The following is a 20,185-nucleotide window of genomic DNA, read 5'->3' as shown; positions in this document are numbered from 1 at the left end:
ATTAGTCTCAGTTGTGTCAGAATGTAAGTGTGCAGGAAGATTTTAATTGTTCAAAGTGAGAGCTATATAAAGGGTTGGGGAAAAATCTCTTCCTTTACTTGTTTCTGGTACCTGTCCTGTCTTGTTCAGGTAATGGGGTTTTGAGGTTGTGTCGGCAGTCAGGCCACTTCTCACACCTCAAATGATTGCATTTCTCAAGCTGCAGCACATGTTATTTGTGTTAAACAAGACACTACTGGAAAATGCCAATACAGACAAATATATATTGGATATCAAAAAGTGTTGTTTTTTACATATGTATTCTGAATAGCAACTAGTAAACAGCAAGATGGAGTATCCTTGCAATAAAGGTAGGGGGTAGCTTTAACATCTGAAAGGCTCTCCTAGCTGATTTGAGTAGAAAAAGAAGGCAAATCAGCTTACTGGAATATTTCTTCTAGAGAGAACAGAATCTTCTTCTGTGCACCTTAATTCAGTTATTTTGTGTCACAACTATCTCTCTCCTCTGTAAACATGAAATATGAAGGAAGATAATTTGATGGAATATGCAAAAATAATAGCTTCCCTTTTAAAATCTGATTTAACTTGACGGATTGTTGAATTATATTTATGCAAGTTGTATTTTCATGTTTTCTGATAGTCCTTAAAAAGTAAGCTCAAAATAACTTAAGAGGAAAACCAGTGTATTGATTTAGTTAATTCATGTAACTACATCTTAGGTAGAACACCACTGCAGGCATATGAATGAGGAATACTTACGGCAGAAGCGATAACCTGTACCCTAACTAGTCTCAGCCACCATACCAAGCTTAGGAAGGATTGTGTGGAACCAATCACCACTACAGTTCCACAGCATCTGCATCAGGCTGAAACGAAGTGTCATGAAACCTACCGTCCCTAGATTTTTGTCATAGGTACTTAGCTTCTCAAAGTGAGAGCACTCAACAGGTAGCCTTACCTAGATACCATCATGGGTTTCCCTCCTGAAAACTCTTCTAGAAGATAGATTTGTCTTCTATTACATGATATTCTACTTCAATAGAAGAAGCTTTCAGAGAGTGCATAACTGGATGTACTACCACCTGCATTGCTGTCATTCCTCTACACCAATTAAAGCAATGTCACTTTGTTTTCAGTACTTGCTGGTTTTAAAATACTTCTGGAACTGAAAAAGACAGTAAATATAGGAACTGCAGCACATTTCTGAGAAAGTGTCATTGTTTCAACTTTCTCTAGACTTCTGTTCTCATCAGAATATTTGTCCTGTAAGCAACAAGCTTTTCAAACTAGCAAAAAAGCATTGTCAGATTTCAGCTTTGTTCCTCACCCACCTGTAACAGTGTGTACCTGAAGGAGAGGTTTTCCAAGCCAAATGATGATTTCATGTTCATAGGGCCTGGCGAGCATATCAGGAAACACTGGTCTTGATGAACAGCAAGGAGATTGTCTCAAGAATAAAGAGAAATTAATGACTATTACAGATTAAGGAAAGTTTCCATGATGTGCCTATAGATTTATGTATCATCTTACAGTTTATAGTACCATGAGAGGATGGTCTTTTTGATTTCCACATTCTGCCATTACAAAGGAAATATATGATGTGGTAAAGGGTGCTTGTTATAGAAGAAGACTTAGAGAATGAGAAAATCACTCATTAACAGATTTCTAAAAAATATACTTGGTTTGCTAGGATTTGCATATCAACAGCAGAAATAAATTTAATTGTTTTGTGTTGGGTTTTTTATATGCTTTTGTACATACTTTTCATGTAGATATATGCATGCATCTCATCCCAAGACCAGAAATTAGTTTTGTAGCAGGTCCTTAATTCATGAAAGTAATATGCACAAGAAAGACATTGCCAGAACATTTCATTCCTATAATATTTGTACCATGAGACAGATATTCCAGTGTAGAGAAAAAAGCTAAGTGGTTGCCTCCTGTGGTAATTAGTTTTGAGGAATCTTGTTAGAAATATTTTGTTAGTGCTGGTTGTAAATTGTAAATTTAGACATAAAACAGTTCTGGAGCAAGGTGGGAGGGGTTTGTTAATTCCATTAACCACCCTTTCACACAGAGACACACTTTATGCACCTCAAGGAACACTCATAATTCTTCTATAGATACTCTTCAAATGAAAACATATATGCATGAAGTATTGAAGGTTGCATTTAGGACTAGAGTCATTTTCCCCTGAATAATGGTAGGATAGCTCTCTTTTTTTCTGTAGGAGTATGTGTTAACTCATTAGTTTAATATATGAAAATTTTTATGCACAGCTGAAACACATTCTTCCCAGATTGTCTTTGGTCTTTGAGAAAGTAGGCTCTACGATAGTGATCCAAGAGAAGAAAATGATAAAACTGTGAGGGAGAGTGAAGTAGCCAGAAAGGAAATAGTGAGTGTATTCTTAAGAGGTCAGTTGCCCTGCATGACTTCGAAATTCAAAAGATCTTAACTTTTCCACACAGTCATTTTTTAGGAGCATCTTAGGAACAAAGGAAGTTGATTTTAGTGTCAGTGAGATGTATTTCAGAGCAAAGCTGTACTCCTTGCCATCAGAAATATGCAGGTTTGATATAAATTCAGTTAAAATCAGTCTATTCCGAGAGTTTATCCGTAATAATTTGGTTTGCCAACTTTGTGGTGTCATTTACCTACATAATGCTGTATCCCATAATCTGTTCTTTTTGCTGGTAAGAGCAGCTGATGAAACTCGTGCAAACTTTGTGTGCAGCCAAGAGGAGCTGGCCTTGATCATTCAAAGCATTTCCATATTTATCAACATGTGGCAAAAATAAGTAGCTATTTCAGCAAGTGCCAGTTTGTACTCCCATATTAAAAAAAACCCAAAAGCATGAAAGAGGGGTAGTCATAACTACTGTGGTGGATAGTCCACAAGAACAGGGTTGTGGCTGAAAATATTTAGACGTCACAAAACTGGTTTTGCGTCTCCATACCAGAGAGTGGGGAATTTAATAGCATTAGTATTTAAATAGCTCTTGCATCTTCTGCAGAATCAACCTTGCTTTACATGAACAAGGAGATGTGCTGTCATCCCAGTTTTGCATAGGAGTTTAAGTTCTGGATATGGTTTACTTCATCACTGTGTGGATATTCACCTGCCAAGTGTATCAACACTGGGCAAGGATCTTCACAATAAGTTTCCCCAAAGTTTATGATGGGAAGCATGAGAATTAGATGATAATACTAAGATTATTGTTAATTTATCTGTTTGGATCCAGCACAAATAAAAAGGTTTGCCCACTCAGAATAAGTTTTTTGAAGAGGCTCAAGCTGTTTGAAGTGTGTCCTTCCACTAATCCTAAAGCACCAAGAAACTTTGCTATTTACCTTGCAGAAATGACAATTCTGGTTCTCAGTTTATCTACCCATGTTTTCCTTCTTCTGCATCCCAAATGATAATTACTAACTCACAGCACAAGAGCTCTTACTAAGAATGACATAAAAGGACATACATTGAATGTCTAGTGAGTATTAACAAGTGGCATCTCCATAGACTCTAAAGCTTACAGATATAAATTTAAAAAGATTTAAAGGGCATATGTGACAGTCATGTCACGTGTCATTTCATTAGATTGCAAGTTATGCGTGTTGGCTAAAACTGAGGACTTGTCTTTTAACTCTCTTAACGTGCACTCAGAGTCTGACCGTCCAGTAAATAGTTTCATTGGACTCCTGCATCCAGGTAAAGGTTTCTAAAACCTTTTGCAAATGTCATAACCTGTAACAAGAAATTGACACTGAGATGTCAGCTTCGTGTACGAAATCCCCGATAAACTTGCAGATTTGGTTTTCCTACTTGCATCTTGGGTTTTTACAAAGATTTTCTTACGGACATAAATCCAACTAGGACAATTGAAAAGTGGGATGTGTTAAGCTAGAACAACTTTATATCTCATCATATTTCCCTGCAATCAAAGCTCACCTGATGTAAACACAGATTTCTTCCTGAGTTAATTTTCCAGATTCTGAATTAGCCGAGTCAATCACTGACTAATGTTCTTTTTCAGGCTGCATGTGTCACTGTTTAGATGACAAAAAACTGAGTTTTTACTTGGCTGTATTTGTGCTTAAATGTTGTTACAGATGTTGTTTCCATGCTAGAGAGAACTAAAGTTTTGTGTGTGGGATTATGTGACAAAATTGTCAAAAACTTTATATAAAAACAAAAAATTATTTTCCTTTAATTTTCATCCACACATATGCATTTGTGCTACAGGCTAGAGATTTGCAACCCCTGCAGTATTGATAATGTACTCTTGGCCATGCATTTGTTCTTCACTCTCGTAGTTCTTGACAACAGTTGATTATTTATATTATATTGCTCCTAGTTGACTGTGATTTCATTATCTTTTGTATTATGTCATTTTTTCTCCTCTTGAGTCCTTTGTTGATTTAAGTTTTGTTTCTTCAAAAACTGACTTTTCCCCTTTTTGTGGAAATTGCAGTCTGTACACTGCAGAACATTGGGTTCTGGCTCTAGGCTTTTGGTGCCAGGCATGGCTGTGCAACCCATGTGGACTGGAATAGTCCAGGCACAGTCTCACACCAGTGAAATGAGTGTTTCATAAGAATGCCTTTCTATTGTGCGATTTTTCTCCCCCCACCTACCAAAGCCAGTAGTAGTTGTGAATATCAGTTTTGACTTTTGGATTGTTTCTGCTCTGATAGGTTTGAGACTGTTTTAACTTGGAGGACATGACTGTTCTCCATACTATAACTTCTGCTATCTCAAGTTTTTGTATAGAAACTCCCTAGGGAGTACTCATTGAAGGGGCTTTTCATCTGTTTCTCTCATCTTCTGTGGATGATGGATACTCACTGCAATCACAGACTCTCGACCACAAAACCACCTTTCCAAAAAGAATGTAAAATGAGAGATGGCTGAAGTGTCTATCAAACTCTGATCTAGGTCTGCTAAATGTATCAAAAGCATTCCTCTGCTTTCCTGGCAAGGGCATCAAATGCCCAGACACTTCAGATGAAAGAGTATACTCACTAACTTTCCACATGAAAATAGGAATTGTCACTTCTTGTTTTCCTGCTGTCTTCCATCTTGTTTCATAGGCTTTGTGGCTTCAGAGATTCCATGTCTCTAGAAATGACAGATGAGACGACCTCACCAAGTTACCTTGCTCTTCTAGGCTGTCTTGAATATAGAAAACGCTTAAAGCATTGCTATAAATTCCTGTTCCCTAATGTGAGGATGATTTAAGAGAATGTATTTTAAATTGTATTGTGTAATTTAGTCTTATGAACACACAAAAGTTTAGCTTGATTTGCAGATCATGGAATATTGCTGGGAAGGGAAGGGAAGGCTCTGGATCCATTTAAGTTGAAATGCAAACAAGACAAAACAAGACAAAATCATTTTAGTAATATTATTTACTTTATAAAGCAAACAAAATAGTTCTGTAGCTCTCCTGAAAAGAGAACAAAAATAGCTGAAAGTTAATTTACAAGACAAACCAGTATATTGTTCATCCTTTAAGCATTTCTGGTTGCCCAGCATTTAAGCTGTTGCCCTTAAGAGGGACATTAATGGGTATCAGATTTTTCATTACCACAGACCTGTTTGTCTGTTCAGTCTTTCTTAATTAAATATGTTAGAAACAGGATTTGAACTCTCTTGTTGTTTTCCAGCATAAAAAATATCTCTGTCTCTGTGGCTGTAGGAACCAATCTTGTCTAAATTCCTCCTGGCTTTCTTTCATTTTCCATTTTTGCTAAATACAAATCTTCATACCAGCCATCACCTGAAACCTATTTGGTTCCTAGGGCATGTTCTGACCAGCTCTAGCACAATCTCTTGTACTTTTCATCTGACCCCTTGTACTGGGCAATGTTTTCAGTGCCTTCTGTTCTCACTGGAAAAGTAATTTCTTAAATGGGATGTCACTTAGCATGAATGAGAGGAGAAAACATGCTCAGCTTCATTAAGCAGCAAATAGCTTTTGGCAAGTGTATAAGTAAATCAAGTTTATATAAAAGCCCTAATCATTTTCCACATGACCTGTTACGTTAAGTTTTGGTTGGTTTTATTTACCCTGTAAGAATGTATTCTGATGATTCTAATTTGAGATCTGTAAAGGAAAAATGTTACCCTATCAAAACTGATAATATCATAACTAATTAAGGGCTTGACTGAGTTTGAAGGAGATCAATATTACCTTCATTTCTTGTGGTAAATTTATTTCTGAAATATATTCTTTCTTTTTACAATTGTCACAATAGGTGAATGCTGGACCTGTATATATAAGAAAAAAGCCATCAGGGTTTTTTTGGTTTGCTTTTTTTTTAAAAAAAAAACCCCAAACCTTCAGGTTCTGTATGCTGGTTATATATAGGGAAAAAGGTATCAGGAGTGATGTTTAGGGTCTTTTTTGTTTGGATTTTGTTTTTTTTTTTTTAATAACCCTTGGTTGTACAGCTATTTACAGGTTGTATCTTAGTGAATTATGAAAATTACTGTTTATGGAGAAATGAAATATTACTGCAAATAAGAACATTAAAATACTGAGTAGCTGGGTGACAAACCATCTGATGAAGTTCAGCACAGATTAATGTTAAATGATGTGTACAGGAGATGTGAAAAAATCCCCAATTTCAATTTACATATAAAGCAGAAGCCTCTAATTAGACCACTATGATCCAAGAATAAGGGCAGTGTACTAAGGTGGTTACTATCACCTCAGTGTTCAAGAGCAACTGAAGGGGCAGAGGCATGGGAGCTCTCGGGGTGGACTGAGGAGGAAGGAACCAAAACCAGAACACTGAACCTTTTCTCTTATGCATGAGCCTCTGGTGCCACACCATGTACAATGGCATGTGAAAGGCTGTTCCCCTAATCATAAAAGTGGCACAGTAGCGCTACAAAAGATTTAGATTCAGATTATAAAAGTAATCTAATTTACAGAAGCACTTTTGTGTGAGGAACAGATAAAGAGAGTGGGACAGAAGTGTTCACAAGTGGCACATTCTATAGGATTTCAGCAACATTCTTCCTTATTTATACTGCAGTTTTTAAATTAACTCTCATTCTTAATTTATGCAAATTTTAAGACTGCCTGAAAGCAGATGCCAAAGTTTTGATTACATGTTTTCTATTGAATTCTATTGATTATAAAGAAAAAAAAAGAAATAGCACAGCAGTCATCTATCAGAAACCAGTTTAATACACTGTGTTTTTCTGAAAAAGATTTGCAACTGGTAGACAGATAATTCTCCTAGAATGGTGTAGTTTATTTTGCTTTTATAGTGTATTTTCAGATGATTTTTGAGGTTGAGTTTTAATAGTTAATTGGAAACCACAGTACGAAGACACCAAAAACTACACAAGCCTTCCTGTGATATGCAAGTAAACTGTATGAATAGAGTGATGCTTAGCTTAGTACTTCACTGTGTAATTGCACCTCATTCAACTTCTCTAATAATTAATTAGGTTTTTTGTGGTGCCCTATTCCTGTTAGTGACCACTGTCTAAAACAGAATATGAAACATGAAATGTTTTTAACAGAAAACCAACCAAAAACTTCTTTCAAGGAGACATCATAAGGTAATGGTATAAAAGTATTGACATGTTGAACTGTGCCTTGAAGCATTTTATTTGCCCAAATACTTCCTTTTATCATTTGCACAAGATTGGTCTAGATGAGATTTTGTGCTGATGAGCTGTATCTGAGTGCCAATGTAAAATGTATAAGTGGATTCTATGTTTTATTGAATATGTTGGGTAAGTGGCTCTTCCCGTCTCTGATAGTGCACAGAGCTGGAATGTTGGCTTAGCTGATGTCCTGAAGGCTGCCAAAAATGGATGTCTTCCAGCAAAATAAAATCAGAGCCAAGTGTGTAGAGACAAATTTAAAAATGCCTGCCTTAGCCCCAGCCACCCTGTCCTTGGTGCCAAGAACTGAACATCAATCTTGAGTCATGTCTGTGTTACCAAGTCACGCAAACCAGTAATGTGCATGCATCTGTGAAGTAGAGCACGTGGTGCTGGAGATCCAGCATACATCATATATTCTTTGGTATGTTTTGTTTCAAACTACTTCTAGTATCATTCTGTGTGCCTTTTAACAGCTGGAGTAGATTACACATGCTGCTGAAGTCCATCTTCCAAATAAGTTTTATCTGAAAAGATTCCAGTTCATATGATCAAAGGCTATTCTGCAATATGAGCAAAGGCTGTTAAGCAGAGAGCTATTAAAAGTGCTGTTTTGTACTAACAAGCTGTGGTAGATGTGTCCCAAGCCTCCAGCCAGCACTTGTATTCCCATAACACAGCATGTCAGCTTACAGATGTGAAATTCATAATACAGCACCATTGTTACTAGTGAAACTATTGTCTGAGCTGAGTACTTAGGGAGTGCCCAGCCCTTCTGGCAGACTATTCAAAGAAAAAAACCCAATGATCTAGACCAGTGGTCTCCAAGTGATTTGATCATCTACTCCATCAGTAAAGAATTTTTGAACATTTACCCACCAATAATGTATTCTAATATTCTAATTCTAATATTTTCACTACAGTGGATCATAGAATTATTTGCTTGGAAAAGACCTCAAAGATCCTAAGCAAAGGTAACACATTTCACAATCACATTTCAAAGGTAACACTCCCTTTCAGCATTTCTGCATGGAAGGACACTTTTATTTTCTCTAATTATTTATCACCTGCTTTGTTACTGTTATGCTCTATCAGAATACCCTTGATTTTAAAATTACAAATATGGTAGCATTTTCTCTGAATAGCTTCAGTAGCACAATGACATAAGCCTCTCTTTTAACAAATAGGCTGATCCCCTATGGAAATTTATACTGCTCAGTTCTGTCATTTTAAAGGGTTCTTCTGTGTTCTTGGTAGTTGAACATAATTTAACATGAGTGAGAATTACCTAAGATGTATCACTCTGGAAAATAGAACTTTTTATCTGAGAATACCTTATGAAGATAAGAGCTTAACATCAGGTTGTTTTAAAATTCTTGTCCTTCTTTAACAAAGCAGAAAATAACCCTTCTTTATGTATTTGGAATATGTTCTGTATTTTAGTAAGTATTTCTAGAGAATAATGCTATATAAAACAGGCAATGTGTAAAAATAGAGCTGTCTGTCATTTGGGACACTGAAGCTAACACTTGAGTTTTATGGAGTATCTTGGGGCTCTAAATGACAGCAGACAATTATTGTCAGGCTGTTTTGAAGGAAAGATGACCATGTTTAAAATCAGAGAGTTATAAAGAACTGCTTTACATACAAAAGCTCCAAATGCCTCTAAGTAGTGTTCCAAACTGTGAATGCTTCTGTTGGTGAGAAATCCAAAGGGATTGTTATATTTTGAAAACTAAAAAAAAATAAAATATTTGTGAAGTAGTATGCTCTCAGTGTAATTAAAGCTTTTGCAAACATGGTACCCGCTACAGAGTTGATTTGTAACACACCCAGCAGAAGAACTGAGAAATCAAATCTCACAGATAATGGAAAATTCTGTGTTTTCTGGGGCTTAAATGTTTTCTGCAGACCTGATTATTAAAAGTTCTTAGTAAAAACATTTTGACCATTTAGCCAATAACTGATACACAGACATGAAGCTTTCTTCATAATGACACAGTTCCCTATATTTGCCATTCTACTTTAATTAGAACAACTGAGCTACACCTCAGGTATTTGGGTACCCAGGTGTTTTTATAATGTGTTATAATACTTAAATGTTTTATATGAAACAACATGCAGATTTTAGTATGTGTGTGCACATTGAGAATACTTTGAGTTTTAGTATTGTGTTGATACAGTATCTTAAACTCTTTAAAGACTAATCCTATATTTGGAGAAATAGTATTTTAAGAGTCCTAGTTTTGCAACAGGAAAAACAGCTGATTATGTTGCAGTTCATCTAACACCATGGCAATTTCATAATGTACAAATTGGGAAGAAAAAAAAAAAGGCTTTTCCTTACTGGTAGAATAAATAGCTAATTTCAGAGTAGCTTTTGTTGAGAAGCTTTTTAAATTCACTCTGCTGGATCTCTACCAATGAAAAGATTATTGGATATGTTTGAGCGCTTATATTGCCCTCTGAGAATGGCTAAATAATAGGGAAAGAAAACTAAAGCCAATATTCTTACTGTACTTATGTGTTTTGAATATGTATGAAACAGGATATTAACACATGATCAGCTATTTTCAAATGTTATCTTTCCTTGTGGTTTTAATTAAGAATTTGTTCTGTCATAGAATCATTCACTTGTAAAAGACCTTTAAGACCATCAAGTCCAACTGTAAAACTTAACACTGCCAAGTCCACCATTAAATCATATTCCCAAGTGCCCTGTCTACCAGTCTTTTAAATACCTCCAGAGACAGTTACTCCAGCACTTCCATGAGCAGCCTGTTCCAGTGCTTGGTAACCCTTTTGTTGAAGACATTTTTTCATAAGATGCAGTCTAACCACCCTGGCACAACTTGAAATGGCTGCCATTCCTCTTACATAATATTTTTTTTTAATTATATGGCATAAATATGTCATTTATTTATTATTTCTTCCTTGTAAGATACCAGCACCCTCCTCCCCCCTGCCCCAGACTCCTTTCGGGTGCTTGTAGAGAATGGTAAGTTCTCTCTGAGCCTCCCTTTCTCCAGGCTAAACACCTCCAGCTCCCTCAGCAGCTCCTCATCAAAAACTCCTGCTCCAGACCCTTCACCAACTTCATTGCCTGTCTTTGGATACATCAGCAGCAGTTGCAACCTAGTTCTTCAAGCTGCTACATGGGGCACAAGTTTTCCTCTGACTGCGTATTTAATGTCACACTTAAATCGCTTCAACGTGTAGGTTTCAAAATCAGGAATAAGATGCAATGCATCAAGCACAAGTTATTTGTCAAGCCCTGACAAGAAGTTTCTTTTACACACTGGGTGGATAATAGCTTAGTAATGAAAATTAAAAAAAAAAATTGAAACTTTGGTATAAACAGTTAATTTAAAATGGTTTTCTAGATCATTGGTATTTCTCTCATGCAAAACTCTCCATGGAAACCTGATTTTTTGCTCTTTGCCATTGCAGATTATCTGTGGAGAACTGAAGGTAACATCCAAAGTACAGAGTTTGCAAAAGAATTAAACATTTTCTTATCAGTCAGACACTGAAATCTATCCAAAGAACAGATTACTGATGAATTTTTTTTGTATCAGTAGGTCACTGAGAAATTTAACATCTCCTTACAAAAACATGATTATAATAAAAGGAGCCTAAAGGTGTGAAGTCTGTTTATTCTTTTAGACTGCAATTATTTCCTGAGCAAAATAGTATTCTCTTGTCAGTATTGTAAATTAGGATGGCCAGATGTTAACTTGTTAGTTAAGACCTTCAACTGAGTATATTTAATTGAAGTGGTAGTTTCTATTCCTGTGCCTCAGTTTTATCATGGGTATTTATTAGGCTTTTTTTTTCCTAAGGGTCAAAATTATAGGAAATTCAAATTTATAAAAAAAAAAAAAGTCTTATTACTGTTGGTTTTTAGTGTAGAAAGCTGTATGCTGTTTGTTCAAATAAAATATATTTAGTGTAGCCAATGGTCTTATATTTTCTTGGTGATATTTTGAAATTTGGGTGACGGACAAAAATTGCTTAGAGTTTCCTGCAAAATATATATGCTTTTGGAATTAGAAGTGAAAGCTGAAACAGGAGCTAAAGACTTAATGGGCTGTTAAATGATCTGTGACATTTAGGAAGGAATAGCTATGAAAGGTTTGAAAATTTACTTAATTTTTTCAGGTTGATCAGAATGGATGGCTACAGCTACAAAGCCAACATACTGTGCTTAGTTAGATTGATTGGTATGTAAAGGAATGTAAAGGCTCTTGAAAGATTGCTGCTATAGAATTACTGGGTTCCTGATAGACCTGATATTTAACCACAGATTTATAATTCTTAGCAGAAGGAAAAAAAAAAACACTTTGATTCCTTTTTAATGTTTTGAAATATCATAAATTAATGGGCCTGGAGAGAGAACTCTTACAGGACAGAAAATACTTGAATAGTAATTGCAAGAAAAAAGCAAAGGCCTCTCCTGTAGTCAGAAGTGATGGGTCTTGAAATGAAAAGGGAATTGTGTGTGTGTTTCCTGTACTGGGACAGAAAGCAAGAGAGGGAAGCGCCAGGTTCTTTCTGGATCTCAGTAAGAAAGGCCTGGCAACAAAGAGCTGAATTAAATACCTGCTTTCATAAAGCAAAGGAAGAGGAGGAATATAGGTAGGAAATAAATCTTACTCCCTTCAAATGCTGGGAACTGCGTGTTCCTGGGAACTGATCAATCTGTGGCTGGATTTCTCCACTCATGAGAAATTTCTGCTACTCTTTTAGATAAAGGAAGGCCATGCTGGTGGTGTAATCACCAGTACTGAAGAGGAGCTGCCTACAGACTCCTTCATTACAATGAGGTGGATGAGTCTGTCCTTTGGCCAAAGAGGTTTGTGCAGCATGACACATTCCTGAAAACCATGCCAAACACAGGGCAGCCTTCTGTGGGAACTTCAAGGGAACTGTTACGTGGATTGTTATGTACAATGGCCCCCTGGTCAGGAGCACAATATAAGCAATGTTATAAACAAAACAGTGTGTGGTCCTTGATTTCCAGAGGGTGTAGCCTAGTTGTTGCTCACTGATGAAATTTATTGCCTGTCTCCTTCATCCACTAATGCCACCTACTCTCTCTTACTGAAAATACTATCTGTATGACTGTACTGCCTGTGTAGGCTCTTCATCACTCTCCGGCACTAAAGTGGCAATTGTCTCTACAAGGGAAAGCAGTAGTCCACATATACTGCATGCATCATAATCCCCAAAGTAGGATGTGTGGGAGATGATACAACTCTTTGAAAGGGGCAATATGCTATTTTTAGTTATTGCGATGAAGCCTTTATTCTAAGTTGAATTGAGCAGTTAACTGTAATGTGATTTGACTCGTCCAGAAAGGTAAGTTTTGCAATTAAATAACCAAAAATCACTTATATAAACATTTTCATGTAACAGACCATATGTTAGAATAATGGTATATAAAGCAGGTGATACACAGTTGAAAAGACTCATTATTTCTTATGCAACTCTCTTTGAATGATATAAATAACTCTGGATTCTGGTAAAGGTTACCATGTGTGTCTTCTTAAATCTTTAAAATAACAAACAAGTACTTCTAGTCCAGAGGGCTTTCCATGAGTTCTGCAAATTGCCTCTAGAAATTACTCATTCTTTAGCAAGGAGAGTTCTGATCAGTGGCACAGGATCTGGTTGGAGGCCTGTCACTAGTGAAGTCTTTTGAGATTCAATATTGGGCTCAGTATTCATTAACTCATCAATTACTTGGCTGAAGGGGAGATGTCTCCTCAGCAAGTTCACTGGGGACACAAAGCTGGGAGAAGTGACTGACACCCCAGAGGGCTGTGCAGCCCTGCAGAAGGACCTCAGCAGGCTGGAGAGATGAGTAGAGAAGAACTGTCTGAAATCAACAGCAGCAAGTTCAGGGTCCTGCCCCTGGCAGGAATAACCCCAGGCACCAGCACAGGCTGGGGCTGAGCTGCTGGGAAGCAGCTGTGTGGAGAAGGACCTGGGGGTGCTGGTGGACACCAAACTGTCCCTGAGCCAGCAGTGCCCTGGTGGCCAAGAAGGCCAATGGGATCCTGGGCTGCCTTAGGAAGAGCATTGGCAGCAGATCAAGGGAGGGGATCCTGCCCCTCAGCTCAGCCCTGTGAGACCTGACCTGGAGTGCTGTGTCCAGTTCTGGGCTCCTCAGGACAAGAGAGACAGGGAGCTGCTGGAGCTGGTCCAGTGGAGGACTCTGAAGATGATGAGGGGACTGGAGCATCTCTCTTAGGAGGAAAGGCTGAGGGAGCTGGGCCTGTTCAGCCTTGAGAGGAGGTGATTGAAAGGGGATGTCATCAGTGTCTGTCAGTATCTGAAGGGAGGGTGTCAGAGATGGATACTTGTGTGGGAATGGTGCCAAACATCTGGCATCCTTACCAAGATTAGAACAAGAGAATGTTAACCCTAAAGACCGAGCTCATTTGTGTGTTTGTTGAGGGTGCTGTGAATCTGGGTGGAAAACCACAGTATGAGTATGTTGCATAATGTGATTGAAAACAATCACATGCATGGAATGCTTGAGACATGTTTTGTGTGTCACAAAATTAGCAAGAGGCCCTAAGGATCAATTAGAAGGCAGTGGTTTATCTGTAAACAAATAAAAGGGAACTCACATGGGAGAGAGAGTAAGAAGATAAAAACACCACTTGTGGAACTGAAAACTATTGCAGTGCATCAGTGTTTTTTCTTTGCCAACATCTTGATACTGACATTCTGATATTTTATATTTAGATTTTTCTTATATTTAGATTATTTACTACATTTAGATTTTTCTTTGCATTTGATTCCATCAACAACAGCCAGGCTCTTCTTGGTGGTGCCAAGCAATAGTACAAAAGGCACTGGGCAAAATCTGATGCACAGGAAGTTCCACCTGAACATGAGGAAGAACTTCTTTATTGTGTGGGTGATCAAGCACTGGAACAGATTGCCTAAAGGGGTGTTGGAGACTCCCTCCTTTGCACAAGATTGTGTCCAGGTGATTCTTGAATATCTCTGCAGCAGTCAAGAGACTCGATATGATTGCTGCAAGCGTTTGTAAGGAGAAAGCATTCTATGCTTCTCTCATTCTGGTACTAATGATTAGTACTCTTTTATGATTTAATCAGTAAAGTTTGGCACATGTCTTTAGCAAAACAGGAGACGACAAGTGATTCTGCTTAGAATCGTCCTTTCCAGCCCTTTTTATGTATTTCTTTGAACTTAATGTCTTAGTCAACCTTTATGGCTTGGTTAACATTATGAGACCGGGTTGAGCTAGATCTGTTCTGTGAAGCATTTGCTTTATTAATCTTCTGTTTGCTCTATATGTAGCAACTTTATCAAATTAGGAAGACTTCTTACAAAGTGGTCTCCAGTTTACTTGGCTCAGAAAAATATACATTTTTAAATGTATAAAATTTTATTTTTTATATGTATATTCTTTATATAACAAAGTGATAACGTATCTTTCTTTATAGCACAAAATTATTTCCAGGAATTTAGGACTTTATAAACAATGGGAATTAGAATATGAAGCATTTTTTCAAAAGTGCTGTAGGTTGTTTGAAATTCTGTATATTATTTTGCCTGAGAGATTTCCAACACCATGAAGGCACGTTTGAGCAACCTTAGTACCGTTGCAGATATGAGTTTAATTTATAGCAGCTGCAGAAACAGTTGGAAAGTGATTTTGAGATCTCTTTAGTACTCTGAATGCTTTTATTGCCACCTGATTCCAAGCAATTTTGGTCTCAGGATGTATAAAGAAAAAGTGAGCATTTTAAAAAAATGTTCCAAAAGAGAAATGACCTGAAAGTTTCGGCTCTTAGGGAAGGAAGTCTTTCTCATATGAATTGTTCTGCATTAGTCTTCTTCTGAGTATAAAAGTTGAAATCTTTGACTGGGGTGGAATTGGCTAATGCTAAGACATCTCTGCAAGCTGCAATGGAAGCAAACAGTGGCTCATCAAATTCTATAGTAACAGCTTTCAGCCAGTATTATGTAATAGCTATAATCCTTTGGGCCTATAGGAGAGATTCTGCATGGTCTGAATTCTGAAAATGTCTTTCATTTGAAGAGAATGGCCTTTCCAGTTCAGTAATTCAGTCACTCTTGTAAGTTTGGTTCAGTCTTGTAAGTGCAAAAAGGTTTTTCTCTACATTTTACTCTTTGGATGCTTACACTCAGGAATAAGCAATTACCTAATTAGCAAGGCAGCCTATTACTAGTTCATTCTATTATTCTTTTATTGTGCTCTATCTTTATTAAAAAAAGAAAAAAACCCCACAACTGGGGCACATAGGGAAAAATACTTTTTTCTGTAATGATCATAGTTACTCATTTTTCATTGCCTTCAACAGCTGTTAACATGTTTTTTTGCATTAATAATCATCAATGAATTTCAATTGATTTTTATACTTTCCTTATTGCTTTTGAGAATCATTTTCAGGGTCTCCAGAATTACTCCTACTGAACAGATAATGGAGAAGTGCAGACAATCTAATCAGATCCAGAATACTCCAGTCTTCTTTCTTTTGTTGCATATACCTTTCTCTTTGTTGTTTGTGTAGCCCTGTCACAAGAATATATCAGAGCAGGATGTCCATATCTTCTTTTTATTTAGGGAACTAAAGGACATTGCTTTGTTTCGAATGAGGGGGGTTCTTTACTGATGCTTTATTATTTTCTGGAAGCTAAATCTAACATTGATTATTTGAGCTGGGAGTTCATTTGCCATCTAAAATTGACACTGAATAAGTAAGACACTTGATCAGAGTAAGATTATAGCTTTAGTTGTTAGGTTGCATGGCCTGTTATATGCACTGGTTGACTAAAAACATTGTATGCACAGTAATCAGATGTTAGAGAATTAATATAGGTGATAGTAGGCTTATAATCTCTCAGCTAGTAGGAGGATCCACTACAACAAATATGTAGAGATGATAGCTAGGCTTGCTTCTTTATTGCACAAGAGGAGCTTCTTTAGGATATTTTGTGATTCTAATACAAGTTACCAGGCAATATCAGAGTGCTGTTCTGGATCCATACACTGATGCTCAGAACAGTGATTTTTTTCAGTGAATGGCACCATCATAGTGCACGGTAGGAGCAAGCCACATTCATTATGTAATTACTCCATCTATGGGACTGTTGTGCTTGACATAAAATGATTGCTACAGATTTTCAGGATCTTCAAAATATGCTGGCACATCTTCTTAACGGCAATTTCTCTGCATATTTAAATAGGCCATTGTATTGACAGTATTATTCACCAAAGAGTAATTAATCTATCATAACATCCAGATATTGAAATGTCTTCTCTAGAGGGCAAGAGCATCCGAGTTGGTAGGGAGATGTCTTTTGATTTCCATGCATTTCAGATCGGTGCTTATCTACCAGTACCCTTAATTCTGCTGTGGTTAGGAAAAAGCAGTGTCTGTGTCACCACAGTCACTCCATTCTGGCTTGAACAGTGTCAGTACTTGGAATTCAGGAGCTTGTGAGCATCTATTACAGTCATGCTGTCTTTTTTCCCCCTCACTGATCATTTGGACTAATAGACTCAGGCATTATTGAGGCCTCATTTTTCATACAGTGAAGTGTAATACCGTATTTGACTATTTAAACATACAGAACATTTTGGGTAGGAAGAAGACCTTAACTTTTACGTGTGCTACAAAATGGGAATTGTTTCACCTCAGGAGGAACCTATTATCTGTTACGGCCTTGTTTTTCAGTACTCTAGAATGCTAGAGATTTTTACAATACTGCCTGTGGTTGTGCTAAAATATACTCATTGTTTTGGCATGTCATGCGGATGTCTGGTTTAATTGAGCCATACAGCAATTTTATCTGAATTAGGCTTCTAAAATGGTTCTCCTTTTATGGTGTATTGATTGTAAGTTACCACAATTGGCAAACATAAAGAGAAATACTCAGTAAAGACAAAACTGTGGGGTTTTTGTTTTGTGATTTCACCATGTTCTGACAGTTGCTGTAGTCAAAAACAGCTATGTGAGAAACTTCTTTTGTGGTTTTCATAGATACCATATTTTAGCTCTTCCCTCGCTCTTCAGATCTTGGGACTCCCAAGCCAAAACATTAATCAGTCTCTAAGGTAGTCAGTTTTTGCTTCTCTCCAGAGTAATGATAGCTAGTAGCATCAAAGTATAATATAGGCATGCATGCTCTATGAGAAAATGATATTGTCTGTATGACATATTTGTTGCTGCTTTGATCTCAGCCCTCTGAATATTTGTTATGTGTAGTTCCTTTGATTTCTTTCTGCATTTTGGTGAGGGTACCAGGTTTCTCTCTCTGACTGAGTACACTGATGTTCACACATTTCACAACTCATGTCTTCCTAAGAGCTGATCAGGATGTATTGAATTGTTCATGATTGATGACAGTTTCCCACTATCCGTGCAGTGGAAAGCCTCACTGTATTACAGTGGTTGCTTCTCCCCTTTTGAGCTCTTAAATTCTTACTTCTGCTTGCTCCTTCTGCGTGCGTCTAAGAAAGCGGTACATTTGGAGACAGTTTTCTCAGCCAGCTAGTGAAGTATATGGGTCCTTATAACTCCTATTTTACATACTACCTGTGTATGGGCAGAGTATCTGTTCTTCAGTCATTCAGGAGTCCTTCTTAAAGTGGTGCTGAAGATCCAGAGTTGCAAGAAAATTAGTCCTTCAGTACTCATTTCCAGATCTTATTCTTCTTCAATTGAATTTTATACTTTATATTTTTTATTTCATAAGGCCTTTATAATTTCTCTTCAAAGGTCCAAGTTTTCTAGTTTGTTTCTTTGCTTGTTGCACTGTGGGAATATTAAAAATTTTGGCTGACTTCACACAATGATTGTTCAGTTGGCTTTCTGTCTCTGAGTGGACTCAAGGGACGTCATATGGCCAAACCAAATTCTGTTAGATCTCTGGACAAACTTAGTATCTGTGCTGTATGGTATTTAGACACATGCTGTAAGATCACCTGGAGTTCTCTCTTTGCTTTCACCCAGCACTGTCTTAGTCTAATAGTATCCAGGGCTGTTTCAGCCTTCAGTGGAGTGATGCTGCAGTTGTTTGTGGGAGTCCACAGGCCTTCTCCTGGATGGGAAAAGGCAGAGGTAACTGATCAGTGAGTCGATGCGGGAATGTACATGCAGACTCAAAGAAGAAAGGTTACTCATCAGTAACTGGTGTTCTTTGAGAGGTATAGTCTGCATGCACATTAGTCTCCTACCTGCTTTTCCCCTCTTTCTGAATCTCTTTCAGGTTTGATTGTGCATTTAAGAGGAACTGCAGTGGTGGCGGATGCACTCTGCCCTGTGTGTCAATGCCTCAAGCAGGACGAGGGGAGGAGTGGGAGTGCCCCTCCCGGGACACTCCAGGGCAGGCCACAAGCCCACCCACTCTTAGAGTATATGTATGGACTAAGTGTCTCAAAGTACTGCAGCTGTTCATTGGTAGGTAAATTTTCTTTACTGTATTCTCACAGGTAATGCAGTAGATTTTATTTTTAAAACCAATTTCATTCATTGAATCTATGGATGACATGCATGAACAATACTCAAGGGAAAATTTATACCACAAACTGCATTACACCGAGTAGCTCCCTGTCTCTAATGGTTTCATCTCGTCTTTCCCCCCATCCTAACCTTATTTAGATATTTAAATATCTTCATTCTATTCAATTTGTCATTTCCATTGAGAGGTACATGAAAACTTGAGATCATATAAGTTGTAACATAATTTTAAAAAATAAAACTAAATAATGTCTTTCACAATTTTAGCTAAGTGTGCAAACTAACTAAATGTAAGATTGTATTTACTATTAGAAAATGAGGCTAGAAATGGAATGGGGTTCTGTAAGAATCAGTTATATTTATACTAGTATTTTGATCTTTAAAACTTCTTAGTTGCAAGAAAGCCAACATTTGAATTTAAACGTTTTTTCCACAGCTGACCCCATGTGGTTTTCTTTCTTTTTAAATGCAGAAACCTTGTAGTAATTTTCTAATTCACTACACTTCCTGCCAATTAAACAAGTAGAGGTGGGGTATGACCTAGCTTAAACTGGAGATGTACCTGTCCCTGCATGCAAATATGCACATGCAAATTCTGCAAATGGTTATTTTCAAATGTAGTTTCTAAGAAGTGCAGGTTATATGAGTTGAAGGCTATTAGAGAAATATGATTCTGAAGTGTTTGTAGTGGGCGTTTTCTGAGACCTGTCACCTTTGCAAATATGGTGGACGTGCTTTTACCAGTTCCTTAGGATTGTAGCAGTTAATGTTGCCATGGCAGCTCCAAGAAATTTCCAGTTGGTTTTCTGTCACTTTGCCATATCTGTAAGATTAGGATGTCGTTTATCTGGGCTTAGATACAGCTTAGGTACAGCAAACTTTGCTGAAACTTCTTACCTGTGGGACATGAGATACATGTGCTGTAGATAATGGTACACATACACAAAATATTATGAAGAGCTTTAGTTTTAGGAAGTTGCTGACTTGTGTGTATTATCAAGCTGCCTTTGCACATTCTGAGAAGAAAACC

General features: G+C 37.3%; 1 protein-coding gene and 1 long non-coding RNA gene across 28 annotated transcripts in view; both read left to right on the top strand.

Annotated features, from left to right (window-relative positions):
* The window catches only part of GPHN (gephyrin), a 264,585-nt gene that overhangs the window by 107,268 nt on the left and 137,132 nt on the right, over window positions 1-20,185 (top strand). The window lies entirely within an intron of this gene.
* LOC117244551 lies at window positions 4,058-11,260 on the top strand. The gene is made up of 2 exons (XR_004497887.1): window positions 4,058-8,601; window positions 11,078-11,260. It is a non-coding gene; the product is annotated as an uncharacterized LOC117244551 (long non-coding RNA).

This window comes from Parus major, chromosome 5 (assembly GCF_001522545.3).
Source record: "Parus major isolate Abel chromosome 5, Parus_major1.1, whole genome shotgun sequence".
NCBI lineage: Eukaryota > Metazoa > Chordata > Aves > Passeriformes > Paridae > Parus > Parus major.
The sequence above is the reverse complement of the archived record's forward strand: the minus strand, read 5'-3'. Positions and strand labels throughout refer to the sequence as shown.